The sequence below is a fragment of the Agelaius phoeniceus genome, chromosome 7 (assembly GCF_051311805.1).
Source record: "Agelaius phoeniceus isolate bAgePho1 chromosome 7, bAgePho1.hap1, whole genome shotgun sequence".
Classification (NCBI taxonomy): domain Eukaryota; kingdom Metazoa; phylum Chordata; class Aves; order Passeriformes; family Icteridae; genus Agelaius; species Agelaius phoeniceus.
This window is the reverse complement of record NC_135271.1, coordinates 28,861,178-28,880,745: the sequence shown is the minus strand read 5'-3', so window position 1 is coordinate 28,880,745 and position 19,568 is coordinate 28,861,178. Positions and strand designations below refer to the sequence as shown.

At 40.0% G+C, this 19,568-nt stretch overlaps 1 long non-coding RNA gene across 2 annotated transcripts in view; it reads right to left on the bottom strand.

Annotated features, from left to right (window-relative positions):
- The window catches only part of LOC143694513 (uncharacterized), a 173,606-nt gene that overhangs the window by 30,776 nt on the left and 123,262 nt on the right, over positions 1-19,568 (bottom strand). For both annotated transcript variants that reach the window (XR_013183027.1, XR_013183028.1), the window contains exon 2: positions 9,453-9,547. This is a non-coding gene — a long non-coding RNA (uncharacterized LOC143694513). The remainder of the gene's footprint in view (positions 1-9,452; positions 9,548-19,568) is intronic.

The following is a 19,568-nucleotide window of genomic DNA, read 5'->3' as shown; positions in this document are numbered from 1 at the left end:
GATTTAACTGAAAGAAGGCCAACTGGTATTTTTTAACCATGCCCAAGAATCCATGCTTCATAAATAACAACTGGTGAGCCCATCACCATGTGCAGTCAGAATGCCACCAGATGAACTTCAAGGAAAAAGCATGTCTTTTTCACACTGTGTTTAAAGGATAGAAGACATATATTTTAGAAAGAATACCTTTTTCCTTTCCTTTCTCTGCTTCTTTTCCATGAATTTGTCCATAAATTTTTTCCACTTAGCTGTTTTTTTTTTTAAATTTAATATATTTTAAAGACTTTCACCTCAATCTTTGCACAATTCAGTTTCTGCATCAGATGCAGATTTTCTGTTTGAGAGAAGGAATTTCTTTTGTAAAGATGCAGTCCTGATTTAAAGACTTCAAATGATCTACCACATCCTGTGGTAGGTTGTTCCAATGATTAATGACCCATGCTAGAGAAAGTACGACAGCTTCCAACCATTGGATCTTATTGTGCCTTTTTCTGTTAGACTAAATAGCTATTTGTTATCAGAAATCTCTTCCTTATGTAGATACCTGCAGACTTTGATTAAGTCACTTTTTAACTCCTTCTTGGATAACCTCAACAGATTAAGGCATGTTTTCCTGACTATTTTTTTCTTTCAATCTTGGGGGTTTTTTAAACCTTTTTTTTTTAGTTTCATAATGTACTTCAAGAACCAACCCAATATTCCCACGAGCATTTCCACAAATGCTGTTTTCAGATATGGTAGCCCCTTCTGAAATCCAGTTAAGGCTGTGTATCTTCTTGCCTTCACATCCTCCTCTGTATATTGCATGAAAAGTCTGTGTTCCTTTGTTTATCTGCTGCAATTTCCAGATCCCAGCTGAGGCCCTGAGCTGCTCTGCAGGTTCTTCTCCTCAGCCCCACCGTGGCTTTCACTGCTGCACCCTCTGATGCCATGCAGTTGCGGAGCCCTGGATCGAGCTGCTATGAAAGCAGCCAGGCTGTGAGAATGAGCTGCATGAGAAAGATCTGGAGAAGCCTTGTTGGGAGGCTTTTGTCCAGTGCCTTCTGAGCTGCATTTAAGGTCAGGCTTCCACCCCTGGTCCTTGCTGAAGTTACATTTTAGGTGTGTCTGTGCCTGCCTCCTACTGTGCCAAGCCCCACTTGGCCTTGCTGACCTGACTTCCTCGCTGGACCCCAGACCAGCCTCGGCTCTGTGGACTTGTCTGGGACGTGAGGATTTGGCTGACTCTGGTTACTGTCACTGGACTGGCCCTGTTGCTGTATGGGTGGTGTGTTCCTGCCCCTGCCTTGCTGTTACCATCAGCTGTAGAGCAGGAGAGGAACGAGGCCTTTGATGGCTCAACAGAGCATGGCGACTTCTAGTTTTCAGTTACTCAATATCTCTTTGTGTGGTTTAGTCCATTCAATGTGATTCTGTGGCTTTGTTGGGGTTTTTATCACCAGAACGTGCTATTTCATAAATAAAAATAAGACCATGCTTGTCTGACAAGACTTAACTTCCCTGAAAATGTGCCAAGATGAATGTTCTGCTGCCATCATTTAATTATGTACTGATTGTCTCCAATGTTCAGCTTCCAAGACTGGGATGATGCCTTTTTTCATCTTAATAGTTGAATGTCTATTAGTCATCATGTTGACCATTTAAAAACATCAGCATGACTTTAGCTTCTTTTATAGTCCTCTCAGACTCTTCCAGCTTTTAAAAGAAGTCAGTGTATGTGGATCAGAGTGTTCCCTGGCAAGATGCTTTCATACCCAAGTAGAAGTTGGCCAGCACCATTTATTTGCTGCCTGGTAATATTTCTCTGCTGGCTGATGGAACGAGAAGACGCTCCGCAGTCACTTCAGGATCTATGAGCACTCCCACACACAGAAGTGCTGGCACAAGCATGAAGTAAATGCAATCATCAGAAGGACTTTAAAAGGAGTTAAATATTTGCAGAGAGATTAAAAGATCGAGTTTTCCATTATTCTCCTCTGTAATGGAGACAGAAGAGTAGCCCTGGCTCTAAGTCCTCCCTGTATTATTATATTAAACACTGCCTGCCATGAACTTGTTTAACTTATGCCTTACTTTACTATCCCGGTGCAAGCCTCATCTAGAATTACCACGGAGCCCATAGTCCCCGGACCCCTTCATGAAGAAGCTGGAAGCTTCAGCCCAGCTCTGGCCCAGGTGGGAGCTCCCAGCTGCGAGGAGCTGCCTTTCCACTGCTCAGGCAGGCACAAAGCACCCTCAGTGCTCCTGACAGCTCCTGACCCTGTTCTGAAAAGCACTTCAGTTCTCAGTGACAGGGCAGGAAATGCTGCAGTTTTGGGTTCTGCAGAGACATTTTCACTCATATTCTAGTTCAAAAACTGGACAACAAACCCAACTTTTTTGTTTTGGATTTTGTTTGTTTTGTTTTGGTGTTTTGTTTGTTTTGTTTTTTACAGTAAAACTAGCCCCAGAGTGAGCAATTATTGGTGAAATAATTTGCTTTAGGAGTTAAAAGATGTGAGGAAGTGGTCAAAATAATCCAGATGACTCTAAAAAAGAATAAGCATGAGAAATAATTGTAGTCACCAATAAGCCAATACAAAAAAAATATTTTATGTTCTTTTCCCTTTACTTTGTTTTACTTGGAAAACTTTCTGAGTTGAAGAATATATTGAGAGATTTCATAATATGTTAGATAAAAATGTATTCATTAACCACTTGCTGTTACTAAATTACAGTGTTAAGAACTCAAGGCATCTCTTTCCAATCCATAACCAAAATTTCACATCTCTGTAGTTTCATCTCTTCAGCTCCACACATCATTTTTCCTAAGTGGAACTTTACTATTAATTTATTAGACTGTGCCAGCGAGAAAAGCAGAGGCAAGGGGAAACAAAATAATGTTCCTAATAACTCATTTCTTAGAACAAAATCCTCCCAGCCTGCTGTAGTAAAGACAGTCATATGGTAGAGGTTTGTGCTTCTTCTGGGATACAGCCCTTGCTGTGTCTGGGTTCGATCAGAGTCCCGTTGCAGTCAATGGGAGTTTTGTGCTAAAATGTATCTTGTATGCTGTCACATGGGCAAATGTCCACCTCAGGCTACAGCAGAAGCAAAATCACCACATTTGTTTTCACTTCTGACCTGCTGAAAGTAGGATTATATTACTTGTATATTTCATTCTGATTCTTTTTTTTTTTTAAACTCTGATTTAAACAAAGATACCACTGTGGTATAATCTGATACCAAGTACTGTGTGAGAGGCTGGACAAGTCAATTATGACTGAAATTGCAGACTTCCTTTACTGTTGCCTTGCTTTTAACTCAATGTTTTTCTTCATAGGCAATCAACATGTAATTTCCTTTCTTCAGCCCATACTTTTGTGTCTCACGAACACCAGCAGTGGCACTGTTCACTCTGAATTACCAGATTTTTCTCACATTGTGCCACTTCCTTCATATTATTTAACTCCATCTTTCCCCTGCACAGATATATTACAGGAGAAAAGTGAACATAGCTTCTAACAAGCTGTCAAATGAGTGCAGCAACACTGAGACATGCTGAGACATTAAACACCGACTGAGTCAATTTTCCTCTATACAAAATGCAATTATTAGTATTTTGCTGAGATAACTCAAGGGGCAGAAACACTCTTCCAGTGTCTGGTTAAAACTGATTTTTGCTTGTGACCAGCATGAATGCTGACCTTTGGCTTCTTGACTGATCTTTGCATCTCCTAGAAAGTTCATGGAAAGGTCACAGAGCGGCACCAACTTCCTCCGTGTGTGCCTGTGTGCCTGCATGTGCATGGGGACACCCTCCTGACACTGGCTCCATGCAAGGCTGGCCTTGCCCACTGACAGCTTTGGTTTCATGTTTGTGGAAATCTGGACCCACTTATACCAACAGCAAACCAGGCTAAAGGGCACATAATCTTTTATTTACCAAGAACCTTTGTTTTCTTTTCACTGGCAATTGCTCCCTATTTAGCTTTAACGTTTGTTTCAGTTTAGATACATCCTTAGCTTAGAAACGGTGCTACACAGAATTATCTTTTTTTTGTAAAAACAAAAGGACTAAAACATGACTAAAAACAACTGCAAAAGAAATGGCTAAGATGTTTTTTTCTGAAATACACACATATTGAAGAGAATGAGTTCTTTCCTTAGATTGCTTTGTCATAGGCACATCAGAAAATTAAAAAAGATTTATTGTATATTCTTTAGCTGATTCCTTTCACTGAAAAGCTCAGTGCTGCCTGTCACTGCAAAAGAGAGCCATGAATCTCATGAAAGCTGCTTTGCTGACACCATCAGCTGTACAACATCCGCTTCCAAACCAGACCTCCGAAAGCAGCACTGTTAGAGGGTTTTAAATCTCTGCTCAGAAGCTGTATCTATTTCCAAACAGCAAGAATAGCTCTGAAATTGTGAAAAATGCACTCAAGTCATACTTAGAATGATTGTATGTGGGGGATATAACAATACTTTTCAAGACTGTAAGCACTGCGTATATTCATATCTTGTGCTATTTATCTTGCAGATATACAGCGCTGGAAGTTGCTGGCTGCAAGCTGGCAAGCTTGTAGCAGTGAGAAGGAAAGATCTCTCCGTTTGTCACTGGCCGTATATCACTGCAGCTGTGCCCTTTGATTACACAGAAGGCTCCTCCAGCCATTAATAATAGGAAACACTTTTTGTCTGCTGAATGCATCTCAACGCCATCCTCTAACACCTAGGCTTTGCAGTGAGGTAGAAGAGGCAAATTAAGGATGGAGCTTGTTCATTTTACATTCACACTGGATGTGTAAACAAGGATAACCTTTGTTTTCCTCAGAAAAGAAAATATGCCATACTTTTTCCTACCACCACAGTGACTGATTTTTTACAGAAACAATATGCACTGCCAATTACAACTTGCCGAGGAAGTGACACTAATGAATCACAATAATGCTGCCACAGCATCGCGGAAAGTCCTGTGACGCCAGCCTTCCAGATTAATTGCGTTACATATAATAGCCAAGCCACATCTGCTAACCAGGTGTATTAGTGCAAAAGATTTTCCCAAAAAAGCAAAGCTTAGAGGAAATCAATATACAGGGAATGAAGTCCTAGGTATGAATACTGCATTGCCAAAATTAGATAGCTATCTGAAATTGTCACAAATAATTGATGCTAAGATTGGAAAATTCTAAACTGGTGTAAATCGTTTAGCACCAGAGAGCACTACAAGAGGCATTTCATGCTTGACCTGCAAAATGAATCAAAATTAATGCTAAGCTCATGTGGCATGCTGTTGCTCTTACCTATTGCAGCACAGTGTATCTGAGCTGCTCCAGAGAGGTGTTTGCAGTGAGTGGAGCGTGGAATCTCTCTGGGCCTGGCCTACATTGATCATCTTCCACAGCATCTTTGACACAATAGGAGACAGCTATAGACCATTTGTCTTAACACTGCTTTTAGTCATGTGTCAAAACCTTGCTTTAACCCATCCCAATTTTTATTAAGATTAGGCCTTTTGAGTAGTGAAAAACCCAGCAAGAAACAATTAACTCCCTCAAAACAAACCCTGCTCTTGCTAGCCATTATTTTACCTCCTCTGGTCTTCAACTGCTAGAGGTAGCCACCCATCACCCAGGCCATGAATGGATTTGCACTGGGGGAAAGGATTCCACAAAATGCAGCTGTTTTGGAGGTATTCCAGATGTCACACAAAAAGGTATCATTCCCATCTCTGTGTTTATCCCAAAACAGTGCCCTCTGTTTATATTTTGGTAGAACCCACAGTTGCTTCATTGATGGTCCTGTGACTATGGTATGTTCCTCTTAAATCTGTGCTGACAACTTATTTAGGTCATGGAGTCAGAGTTTAATTTCCTCAGGTTAGATTTATTCCCTCAACTGCAAAGGAGTAAGAAAGAGCATGCTTGTTGCTGAGTCAAACATGGAGCTGAAAGTCTCCAAGGTGGAGTCTTTGGCCAACATGCCATGCCTCTTTTTTCAGCCTCAGTTACTGGCTTGATGATATAAGAATTTGGAAGCTGAGGCTGTTGCAGGATGCTCCCCAGCCTCAGCTGCAGGCCTGCCTGAGCACTGCTGCCCACCTTGCTCCATGGGTGTCTCTCTTTACTGAGTCCTTTCTCAGGTGGACAGGCAGTACATCATTCTGGGAATCACAGAAAAGCCTTTACAAGAGAACCCACCCTGAGTTATGTGACTGACATAACACCTAAAAAATAAAAAAAGGACTTTATTTTAATATAGGGCTGTTCTTTCATGGACACATAACAGCCAAAAACTACCATCTATCCATATGAATGCCCAAATAAGAATTATTTATATATGATTGGCTAAATTTCACCAAGAGAACAAACCTATCAGTCAGTTTATATTTTTCTAGGAATCCAAAAGTTATATTTTTCTAGAAATCCAAAAAACTGTAGCAAGCTCTTTTTTTTTTTGCTATTTTTATAAACTACCTGTCCCAAATACAGTTGTTATGTTGGTCACTGAATTTAAATGATGAATTTCCTTCTTTTAAGGCTAAGAGGAAAAGATCACTAAGTTTCTTATCAGGAGATAGTGATAGACTTTGCAAAAATGCACGGCATCTTGAAAGTTTTGTCTCATATCACCATTTATATTCCTGAGAAATAGACATGTCTCACATTCTCTAGCAGTGTTTTGTGACATTTGGATTTACAATGCTCAAGTTTAAGTCTCTAGCCCTTTGCAGTCTGTCAAAAACAGCTTCTCTGTCCATTTATTTTTGTCTTCTGTGCTCTGTCTGAATATCTTTTGTAAATTTATACTTGACAACCCTCGTATTTCAGCAGCTGGCTTTGTTTCACAATCTGCCTTGCTTGCTCTGTTGCATTAGCTGAAACAACAAATTTAATCCATGATGTCAATAGTAAATTATAGTGGAGATATAATATATGCCTGACATCACTAAGGTCAAGGCCATGGTGAAAATGTTGCAAATAGATCCAAAGGGTCTCCTCATTGTGGTAGGTGCTTGCTGCACGTTTAATATTACGAGAAACAGATCATTGCTGCACACCGCATTATGTTAGCCTTCTAGTTAGAGCTTGCATAAAACTCCAGCTAATGTGAGAGTGGTCCCTCAACATGAAAGGAGATTCCAGAGAAGTTTGCTATGTCATTATGTTTAATATTTTCTAACTGATAAATAATTAAAACAAGAATTACTTTACTGAGAAGATTCATTTAGAGCACACATTTTCCATTACTCTAACTGTTTGAAGGGGTTGGGGGAAACATTTATTGCATACCTTACCTAAACTACCTTGCCATTAAAGTATCTAAATTACCTCAGTGAATTCTGAGCACAGAAGTGGTTGATGAATTGCTTTTTGCATAAATGCACTTTCCCTTTGCTAGAATCTAATTCTGTGTATAAACACACGCACACACACACACACACACACACACACAGAGAATAAAGCAACTACTGAACTCTCTCAAGAAGAAAATTGAAGCCTGGAATTTTCTCTGTGCAATGAAGTTTTTCTAAACGTTGCTTGTATTATAACATCCTTGGACTCTCTGAGGACTAGCCAAAAATGGACTCTTCTACAATGGTGAAAGAACAGTTAATGAATCATTTTCTCCTGTGTGAAAGTGCTCATTGCTGTTAATTTGTCCATTTTTTACAGCGAGAGATTTCTTAAAGTAAAAATTAACTTTCAGCTTAAAAGTCCATTTATTGTCCAAGGGGAAAAAATTGTGCAAAGTGAACCATAAACAAATTCAGTATATGGCAGACTATGGCGATTTCCATTCCATTGAGCTCTGTTATTTGTTTTATCTGGCATAAAGAGCATCAACAACCCAAGGACTTTCAATCTGCAATTCATCCCTTTAACTTGGCTCGAAAGCATTTTCATTCCTAAACAAAAGGAAGAGCCAAATTTACAAAGCTGCAGCATATACCAGAGCACAGGTATGGCACTTGGCTTTACCCATGCCCTGGCTGGATGTATGGGATTTAATAGCTTCCTCCTCAGAAGATTGGTTACTTTTTGTGTCCCTAATGCTGAGTGGAGGAATGTGGATGGTAACTTTTGGCTTCCATTTCAGCTTAGTTTTAAGAACGTGAGTAACCCCATGAGCTGCAGAAACATGCAGGGGAAAATACTTGAATCAAGATCTTTACATACAAATCCATACTTTTAAAAATAACCACATCTGCAGGAGCTTTGATCTTCAAGTACCTTTGTCTATGTCCTTTACTCCTTCATTCAAATCTATGCCAGATCAGAGTGACCAACAGTAATTATCATTTATCTTGTCACTGTATTTTGTGTTCTACATGCAATAGTTAATGGGTTTAGGTCAGTTCTTGTGGGCCAGGAGTCAACACCTTTGGCCCATTGTAGTGTCTGTTGGTCAAAGCAGCCAAGAAATGGAATGATCGACCACATGATGACCCTTTCCTGAGGTTTTCTGGCAAGCTTAAGTGAGGCAGGATGACCAAGTGAAATTACTGAATCTGAAGCTTCTGATCTTTGGGCTGGTTCTTTGGGAAGGGCAGTTTTCATTATTGATAATTTAATGGTCAACTGCCGTGAAGGTAGTTGCTTTATATCCATAAGTAATAATGAAAACTCCAAATCCTGTGATAGTCTCTTGTATGCAAACAAAAAATAGAAAATAGAAAATGGAGCCAGTGACTCAGTATGGGCTGCTTTAATGACTATTTAATCTCTCCCATAAAAGAAGTTTAAATAATGCTGTTACGGGCTGATACTCTTAGCACTTGCTTTGGTGCATGATGTATGGCCAGTGTCTGCTCCAAGAATCAACAAATGTGCATTATTCCATTAGCAGTTAGCTGTTTTCTACAAAGCTTTACAATTTATTAGTTATTTATGTTAATGTGCCTTATTTTACATATTTGTAATATTTTCTTTCCTTTGCCATGAAAAGAATGAAAAGATTAGGTATTGCAGATCAGTTCAGCTTACATAACATTTACAAAATGTTATTTATAGAAACAGTTTCATAGATAATACTTTTTATGCATGGGACTTCTGTTATAACTTATGTGAAACTCTTACTGAGATCAAAACAAGACTAAGGCTATTCTAATACTCTGCTCCTTCTTTCCTTCTGCTTTCAGGAAGGGGGAGAAACTCAAGCTGTATGAACTGAAATGCCACGTTTTCCCCAGTAAAATCTGGGAGAAGTGTAGGACAACAAAGAACTACAAAAGGCTGAAGGTTTCAGTAGGGGGAAGAACTGATAAGGCAGAGTGTAGTGGAGCTCCAAAGGGTTTCTAGAAGCATATCTATTCAACAAAAATGTTGACAGTATCACTGGCTGCCCAGGAATTTATTCCTGTGCCTGTGTTATGCAGCAGGGGATCCTACAACTTGGACACATATCAGTTACTTCTGGCTGATTGTCTTTCCTTCATTTCCACGGCACGTGGCCTTTACAGCACTTACCAACTCTGAACATTGTCAGCGTCACGGCTGCAGAACAGACTCCCGAAATTCCTCTTTGGAAGATGTCTGTGTCACACTCAGCATCTCAGTTCTGCCTGTACAAGAGATTTAACACCATGATGTCACTCTGGGCTAAGTGCAAGCAAAGGCACTGGGTTAGTGTGATGCTTTTAGTTCTGGCTGCTGACTATGTGAGGTCAATACTGGAGCATCTCTATCCAGCACTGCAATTTAAAAGCACGTGGTGGGGTGTTAAGAGTTTCATATTTCAGGGTGCAAATTATCTGTTGATTCCTCATGTGTGACTTCAATTTGTATTTTTAGCCATGCTTATGTCCTCTAATCACACATTATCAATGCTTTTGAGTAAATCTACTCATTCAACTCAATGACCTATGCTACTACATCACCTCAGCAAAGGCTCGAGTTCATTAGCATCTGCTGTCTCCTCGGTGGCCTGTGTGAAGTGAGTGGCCTGTTGATGCAGTTCCTAGATATCTGAGTGCTGCATTTTCAGATGTTTTTAGTTGCATTTCTGCCTGTGCTAGTGAACATGTCCCTGAACACAATGACAGTGAAAGAATATTTTAATAAAAATGTTAATACACTGTTTCAGACACAAATCTACCTTATCTCTAGAGGAGTTTCAAAACCTTTTGATTAGCTGAAAACCACACCTGACTTCCCTTTTTGTGTCCCGCACAATGTGACTCAGCTTAAGCCACATTGGTTCCTAAATCCCTGTGTAAATCAATGCAGGATGTCCTGTGTATGAGAATCCCTTTTTGACTAAAGTCTGCATCCACGCTGACAACTCACTTTGCACAGCCCTCCTAACAGACATGAGAGGCAAACAGGTTTCAGCTCTGCTGAGGTGACATCAGTTCATCTCAGTGACAGAGACCTGGGCTTAGTTTCCAATGCTCCAAATGCTCCCAGTCACAGAAAGCAACTGTGAATCACATTTATGTCTTCCAACAAATTTTCATTTACTTGCTTTTTCAGAGATTTCTTTCTTGACATTTCTGAAAACATTTCTCAGTTGTAGAGAAATCCTTTTCTTCCCAAGAACATTTCCAAGGCTCTGGATTATTTAGGGTTCAGTTCAGTTGCTTGTATGAATTTAAGGTTAATTTATCTAAATTAAAAAAATAACACCAAAAAACCCAAATAGAGCTTGTAAATGATCTCTAAGCTTCAGCTGACATCAACTTGTCAGTTTGCCTTTTATGTTTCCTGCATGGTCAGAAGGGAGAAATTGGATCCCAAAGCCAACAGTTTTAAATGACCCATCTTATTCTACGTAACAATGAAAAAAATGACCATTATCTTATAACACCCACAATGTTCATGAATATCAGAAGCTTCTTAAGAGTCCTAATGGGATATATTGGGAGTGGTCAGGATCTGGTGGATGGGATGACAGGATTTTGTTGGTCAGATAAAAATCTGATATACAAGGGTTAATTAAAAATGCAGAGCAAAATATCCACCTTTACTGAAGAAAACGAATGCCTACATTGCTGTAATAATGCTGCTTCTACCATTTTAGCTAAATAGGAACATGTCTGTCCCTCCTGCCATAGCACCCCCACGCCACTGCACTTACAGTGGGTTCACTCCAAAGATGTGTTGCAGTGAGAGCAGGTGCAGGAGCAGAGGATGAATTTTCAGCTGGGATAGCAGTGTGTGCAAGGGTAATGCTTTTCAGAAGAACTTGTATCAGGACCCAGAATACCCATGGCTTTTCTCATGCCAAGCAAGCCAAGGCTCATACTTCTGGTTCCTGAACAAGTGCTACAAATACACAACTGCCCCAATGACACATGCTGCAGCCTCCTCCTAGACCTTCCACTCTCTCCAAATGGCAGCCTTTCTGAATTAAAATTCTTTAAAAGGCCAAGAAAAGGAGAGTTCTGTTTTCTGCAGAAAACCCAGCTGATTTGAAAATAATATAGGGGAAATATATAGCAACCAAGAGTAAATGTTATTTCTCTTCGAACTTGTAAAACTCAAAAAATAAAATAGTCTTAAAATGTGCTCTCTGTCTCTGGTCTTCCAGCAACAAGCTTACTCAGAGTTCAGAATGTTGACAGAAATAAATTACAAATCATTTTATAAGGAAAAAAACAGGAGCAATTTTTGTCTTGTTTGCAGGAATGTGTATCTTGCTAGGGCTTGAAGAAGAACACTGCTTTGGATTTCTCATATAGCAGGTAACTTCTTTGGGGAAATTAAGAAGCAAATTAAAGTGCTCTTTATGGCTGCTGAATCACCCTGAAAGCATATATTAATTATTATGAACATGTTATTCCTACAGATGTATGTGCTACCATCATAAATTATCATTTGTACCACAGCAGCCCCTTAGGCCATATCTGAGAGAGGAAAGCCAGGGTGTCTGGAGTGTGCATCCAGCAGTGGGAGTGCCTGCTCCAGCCATCTCAGAGCCTCCTGCAGGTAAAACCCAGATGTGCTTGGATTTTCTGATCCCAGCTTCTCCCTCATCTTCCTACAGAAAGGACACTGAAGGGGATGGCTCTGACAGCCCTGAGTATCCCAAAGCTGCCTCAGGCTTCCCAGGTGCCTGCTCCCAGCAGGTACCATCAGCTGCCTGAAAAACAGACTTGTGACCTGGACCCCTTGTACTGGGAACCACAAAAGACAAGAGCAGTTTTCCAAGTTCCTGCATCGTGCTTTACAGCTTTATGTACTAGATGCTTGACAGATGAAGATCAGAGATCCACCCTCAAGAGTGTACAAGAGTCCAATGGAAGGAATAAATAAATGGAACTTCAGAAAAAATCTGTTATTTTTTAAAACTGGCTTAATACTTGGGAAGTTAGCAAAGCCACGTGAAGAAATTCTGGCAAAAAACCCAGTAAAAATACTGTTTTGTACTATTATTTATCTAGACAAAGTGGAATAGAAATTGCAAAATGCACAACCAAATGCTGAAAGTTTTGATTTTGCTCAGGCATAAATGGGTAGATTGTTTTCCATCATTGGGGATTTTCTGATTAGATAATTTTTTCATGCTTCTTGGTCAAATTGAGACATTTTCAAGGGAGAGTTTCAATGGCTTCTTTGTCAGGAAAAGTTTCTTAGCTTTGTTCTGCAGTTGAAAATATGGATCAAAGAGAACAGGCAGACTTGGTCTAGCCTAGTAGAAGAGGAGTCACAGACTCAAAACAGGTGAGACCTGCCTGGGAAGTGGCTGATGCACTCAGTTCATACCGTGACCTGCAGAACCAGGGATCACATCTACCATCTGTTGATCCATTCATTTGTTCCTTTTGATTTTTTTTTTTTTTTGCTACAGTTTCTCCTTTCTACTAACATTTTACCAACATTGTTTTTTTCTTAACCCCCACAAAGGTTCTTGCTCCCCTTCAAGTCATTCCCCTCACCTCCAAAAGCGAGGAATTGCATGTGCTCAATGCTGGGGTGCCACATCAGTATATTCAAACCTGTGTTTTGTGAGCTCTCTCTAGCACAGCTCACAAAGACAAAGAAACCCTCCAACTCTACTGAAAGTTGCAGCATGTTTTTGTAGCAGCTAGAAACAGGTATTTTTCCTCCCTTCCCTGCCAAAGTTTCACTTACAGAAAACCTCAGAAATTCAAGACTCAACTTACAGCATGCACAAGACTTTATGAAAAAAACCCAAACAACCAAACCCTGTAAAGAGACCTTACATTTGGTTCATCTTAGCATTTGTGTCTGCTCTGCTGGCAGAGAGCTCTAATTGTCAGGGACACAATAGGCTGTGCTCTTATCTGTGATTAATAGACATGATCTTTCCAGAATGATAAATGCAGGTAGGTAAAGTCTCTGTGACTGTATCTATGCTACATCGTAGATTATCAAAACCCCTACAATGTGGACATGATAATAAGTATCCATGGTATCTAAAAGTGCTGGCTAAGAGTTCCTAATGTCTAGAATTCAATTTTTATGATTTTTATGTGGCTTTGAGGGGGAATATCCTCCACACCATTGAAATTCAGTTTCTTAGCTTTTGTTCAGCTCTCCTCTGGGGATTTGCCACACATTCCTCTTTGAGATTCCCTTTAAACAGGAAGAGGGATCAGTGCCCTGCACAACAGGACAGTGAGGACCTACAGAAGTGTGCACCATCCCCAGTGTGGCTCTTTTGAGGGCAAAAGGGCACGAATGGATCTTACTCACAGAAACCAGCAACCCTCTCTTGCCTGTTTGCCATGGTGGCACCACAGCTACAGTCCCTCAAAAGAAGTGATGAAACACTCAAGCCATTTATTTCTGATATCAGTGTTTCAGAAGGCTGAGGGCCTCTGACATCTGCTACAGAGATTAAATAACCACCACTATTATATCTCATACCATCCAGTCATGACAGCAGTCATGGTGGTTGCAAATGATAACCAGCATGATTAGAACTACCCATTAAAGAGATTGAGAAACTGCAAATGCTGTGGTATGTGAGATGCACAGCATCACTCTACTGTGCAGATGGAAACATCTGCAGCAGAGATGGGACATTCAGAAATGTGCTACAAATTTTTCAGACACTCTTGCAGCCCAAGACTCAGGCCACACACTGCGAGCAGATGGCTCCACCTTGCTTCGTCATACACAGAAACACTGCTCTGTTGTCATGCAACGGTGTAGATTTTTGTTGATAGCAGGTTCATGGCATTTGGCAGTAACCATTGTGGAGCTTTTCCCCCCTTTTTTTGGTGTTATGGGTTATTTTTCCAGAGGAACACACAGTGGTGCTGAGATGTTGGCTCTGGTATTTCCTCAGACCACCAAGTGAGGATGGGAAAGGAGCAGCTCCTCTCTGTTTGCATGGGAGCCAATGACCAAGCAGGAGGTTTTGGCTTGCATACAGCTCTCTGAGGCAAGCTTGGAGATAAGGAGGTTCTTGATACTCAGATCCTGAGAAGTAGTTTTTTCTGTGTAAATATTATGTAGAAGGCTAAGAATATTATGTAGCAGGCTAAGAATTAACCACGGTGGAGAAACCTGTATGAGGTTTGTATTTGCTTTTTTACCTCAAGTTTGTGATAGACTTTCTGTCAGAGAAGAAAATGGCCAGAAAAGGTGTCCAGTAAAGGCTGCTCATTAAATAGCTCTTAAATTTCTTTCTCTTAGAAATTTTCAGCTCTAAAACTACTGATAGTTTTTCTTGCAATCTGCTCAAGAGGGAAGCAGACTACCCAGAACTCAGGACTGTGTTAGCTGAAAGCTCCAGCTAAGCTACAGTGACCCTGCTTGTACTGCAGGCAGGCCTGATCTGCCCAGCTGCACCAAACCTCTGTTTTGGTGTTCCTGACAAGCAACATCCTTCTGGGGAGAGCTGACAGTTTTGTTCTGTGTCCTTGCAGCCTTATAACCCACCAAATCCTCTCTTCCACAGGAGCAACTCTGTTTTACCAAAGTACTTCACCTGGCAGACCCAAACTGGGAATCTGCAAAAACAAGAAGCAAAAGATGGTCTGACAAAGGTTGTCCCTCAGAAAAATGTTTGAGCCCATGACTGGCTGTCTACTTTGTAAGTGTCTTAAGACCTTTTATTACATCAGGCTTTATCTGTCTAATTGCTAAGTTTCCTCCAAGACTATGAGTTGCTACAGGTATCTACTTCCATTTCTGCATATCAACAACTTTTAATCTTCTAATGAATACCAACAAAATATGGGGAAGCTCATCTCCTAAATACTGATGATAATGATCAAGATGATAATGTTCAAAGCCATTTAATGAGCACATTTATTCCCACAAAGCACATAAGCCATGGTTTCCTGGGTGCAGAGATAGGATATATAAACACATTTTTTTTAACATGAATGAAGAGTCTTCTATTTTTAAATAACAAAATATATAATGAGTGAGAAGAGAAATTATCAACAACTTGACAATTTTGCAGCCAGAAGTACTGTCAGAGAATCAACAGGGGGAGGAATCAAAAATATGAAAGAAATCTTTGAAACAGGTGCAGGAAAATGCCCACTCAGTAGCCATGTGGGCATTTTTGGACGACATATGCATGGAAGACCAACATAATTAGTTTTTTATCACCTTGAGGAAATTTTAATAGGACAGGTGTAGAAGACATTTCAGGAGAAGCTTTAGACTGGTCACCTGATTAAACAAAGTTAAGCACATATTTAAGGGACTTGCTGCCTTGGGATCTTAATTATTACAGACAATTTCCATGTGTGTGTTTGCTTTAACATTGTCTCCTGCTGGAGAACAGCTGGCTGCAAATGGGCTGGCAAGGTAAACAGAAACAGGCCTGCAATGCCCAGCAACTCAGACAAGTCTCATCACCAGCACAAATTGGTTGCCAGGCTGACAGGCATGAAATGTCTCGGAAGGATCCACATTTCATAGCTGCTGTGCCTCGTGGACTGTGTCACAGGCAAGCAGCAAGACATTCAGTGACACAGTATTGGTGCATGTCAAATATTGAGAAAAGAACATAGATCCTTACCAATTCATTTTTCTTCTGAAACACATAGGTTAATTTGGTGTTTGTTTGGTGGTGCTCTGTTCATCTACAGCACAATTGTCTGGCTCTCCATTAGTAAACCTCAACAGCATATTATTTTCGAGTTAATTGCTAATTTTTCAACTCAAAGACTGATCCAAGTGATTCACACGTTGACAGACCTACTGCTCTGTCTACATGTCTAAATTTTAAATGACTGTTTGAGGTGAATCTCATTAAACAAATACAGAGTTATGTCAAGAAAAGGCTGCATAGAGCTGAGGCACTCCATAGTTTGAACAGTGAGAAGATGTACAGAAAGAGATGAAAACAGATGTACTAGAGGGAAGGTTATCTATAATACTGACTAGTGGAATAGATACTGGCAACAGAAAGCAAATATCTAATGATGGTGCCAAGGTTTTGAGCCTGACAAGATAAGAGAGTAGTGATGACCAAGGATACAAATGGGATGTGATGGAGAAAATTAAGAAAAAAAACCACCATACTTTTCTTTTGGAGAATGATAGTATAATGTAGTCATCTAGAACAAACAGCAGAGAAAGGAGCAGGGGCAAGGATGCTGGATAAGGCAAAAAGACAAAAAGACAAAACACAGGCTTTGAGGGGTAGTTGGAAAAGAAGAAACTGATAAATGTGTGTGGAAATACAATTAAAAAACCCTCCCAGAATCACAAGAACCAGAGTGGGGTAAAAGGGATCAGGAGATTGCAGGTACCTCACATTTCCCTTATCTACCTACTCATGAACTGACTGGAGTGTGTATTAGAGTACACAGGTAAGGAGCTTGTCCCCACGTCCTCACTGATAAAAAGTGTAAGTGATGGAAGCCTGTTAAAAACGGCCTCAGACAGGTACTCAACAGATGAAATGCAGCAAAAATAAAAGTTAAAATATCACCCTTTGAGGAGTGGCTCAACCTATGAATTGCATGAACTGCCTGATGGTCCTGTCCATGCTTCTTCCATGGATGTCATACCTGGGAGGCACTGTCCTTGCAGCCTTCCATTTCACAGGCAGCAGGACACCTCTGACTGCATGAGTCTGGTCTCAAAAGTCATAAAGTTGCAGTATACTGGCCTACTTTGCTGTCAGGACTGAACTATGCAGTGGAAAAATTTGAAATTATGTTCAAAGAGCAGAAATAGTGTTTTTGACCACCAGGGTTCACAGCATCTATATTGCAGTAATGAGACAAGTATAATTTTATGTTTTTCCTGTCTCATATTCCACAGAGACTTAATACTTCCCAACTTCACTTAGTACCTACATGGAGAGAATGATTATCTACAAAGCATTCTTGAAATCACAAAATGCATGATGAAAATATTAAGTGTGCATTTTTTGGAACAGTGAATGACACTGCAGAATCCTAGCCCGACCATGCACTCGCAGACCTCTCGGTGACTGCAGGACTGTGCTTTGTAAGTACCAATTATGTTGCTACAGCTCCTGAATGGCACCATTTTGTTGTTAAAGTGAACAAAGGATGCCTACGAGGCAGTGAAATGTAAGGTGCTGAGAGGAAAGTTTTCTGTGGCGTGCTGGGGGAATGTGGGCAGCAAGGCTAACATGACAGGACTTGATGAATGATGTTACACGAGGAGAGGCTGGGCCAGATGTGTGCATGCAGTGAACGTCTGTCCTCGGTGAGCCGGGTAACTCACTGGGAGTGAGCGAAGAAAAGCTCCTTTCTGTGACAGGATTTCATCCCCCTCTTTTGTCAGGACCTTTCATTTAGAAATGCTACTCTTGTAGCATGGTGGCCATGGGCTACACTGTGTTGACCCATTTTGACAGAAGGGTAACACAGTGGAACAGCTTCATCAGCAGACAGGAGTGACTTGGGCTCCCTCCAAACCAAACCTCAGGAACCAAGCCTGCTGATGATGAAATAATCATCACCTCAATTGTCAGCAATTAGCCCAAGCAAATTTGACTCTAGCTACACACTGTAAACTCAGTACTAGGAATTCAAAAATATTGCACAATTAGAAGTATCTTGATTGATCTTTTAGTGTTGAATCTAAAGACAAAGAAAGATTTATTACATTTGGGGAATTAAAAAAAAAATTGTTTATATAACATTCTGATAAATAAATTACTGGAGTCAAGTATTTTGCCCACCTCTGGTTAGCAATGCCATATCTGAAATCTTTTCTTAACAGGTAATATTTAGTTCCACAACACAACTAACATCCTACTCTGACTATTTGGAGGCATTGTTGACAGAAATGTGTGAGGAGAAGTAAGGTTAAAGAGGTAACCAGGTAGAGTTTAGTCAGTTACCACAGCACTTTGAATACCAATCACCAGAAAAGAAGTTAAGGAAGTTAATAAAGTCTCCTCTGAGAGATTTCCTTTACACTGTAGTTTTTCCATCTTTGCAAATGAAATGTACAGAAACATGTGCCAATTGTAAGGTCTTTTTTTGTGTAGTTTTGCACTGAAATCTCCTGTGTTGTAATTTCCCTGTACGGAGAATTTTTTTTTTTTATGTTACAGGCCATCTCCAACACTGTGGGAGAAAATATCTCATGAAGAAAGATGTTAGAGGTAGGTGGGCTCAGCATCATTGTAATGTAACACTGCAGCCCACAGTGGTATAATATAAATGTTTGAGGTGGCAACGTAAAATATAGACAGTCTTTGGCTTTATACAAAAGAAAAGTGTGTGTAAAAATTGCAAAGCGTTCTGTAGCTTGCTGGTGACTGGATCTCTGGAAGAACAGCGTTTTTTTTACAGCTAAACACGATTTAAAGTGGCTGATTGCATGTTTTTCAGTTTTTTTTTCCTCTTGACTTACAAAATTTCAAGCAGATTAACAATAAAATCAATTAATGTAAACTTTACGTGACTCTTCCTTGGCTGTCAAGGACAACTGGGATAATGGACCCACCAGAAAAAGAAGTATGTTCCACTCCTGAACCCATTTTTTATCTCAGTGTATTACAGTGAGTTGTCTTTTCAGTGGATGTTTGATGAGAAATCATGTTTTTCCGAGCCCTTTTTAGGACAGACAAAAATGAATTGGTTCCTCTTTATCGACCTACATCAGGCAATTTATCTAAACATGGTTACATAGTTATACATAAAAGTTAGGGCAATTCCTTCTCTTAAACCATGTAGTGATTAACTTTACTTGTGTATTTATTTCAACATGCTAGAAATGTCAATCATGGGACTTACTTAAAAGTGTTCTAACAGCTCCCTTTTCCAGGCTATTATACTTAAGAAACCTTAAATTTTGTTGTACCTTATCAAAAGAGGAAATTACTTTAACAGTATATGAAAATAGTTTGGATACATTAAAATCACATATAAGCACAAAATTGAAACAAAATATGTTATCAGGACAGTATTTTATTACAAAATCCTCATAAGCAGCTTTGTATTTTAGTATTCTTATGTGGGCATTTAAATGTCAGCAGTTTTCTTTCTATATTCTTGCTTTTCTCTGGGTCACTGGCAGAGTAACAGCTGAGATTTGTATTTCTTTTTCAACTACCATGCTGTTGTAGGCTCTTTCAGATACACCCTTGATTTCCAATTTATTACTTGATACCAACTGTTATAAACTGGTACTTGCACATACAAAGAATGCGAAATGTGGGGC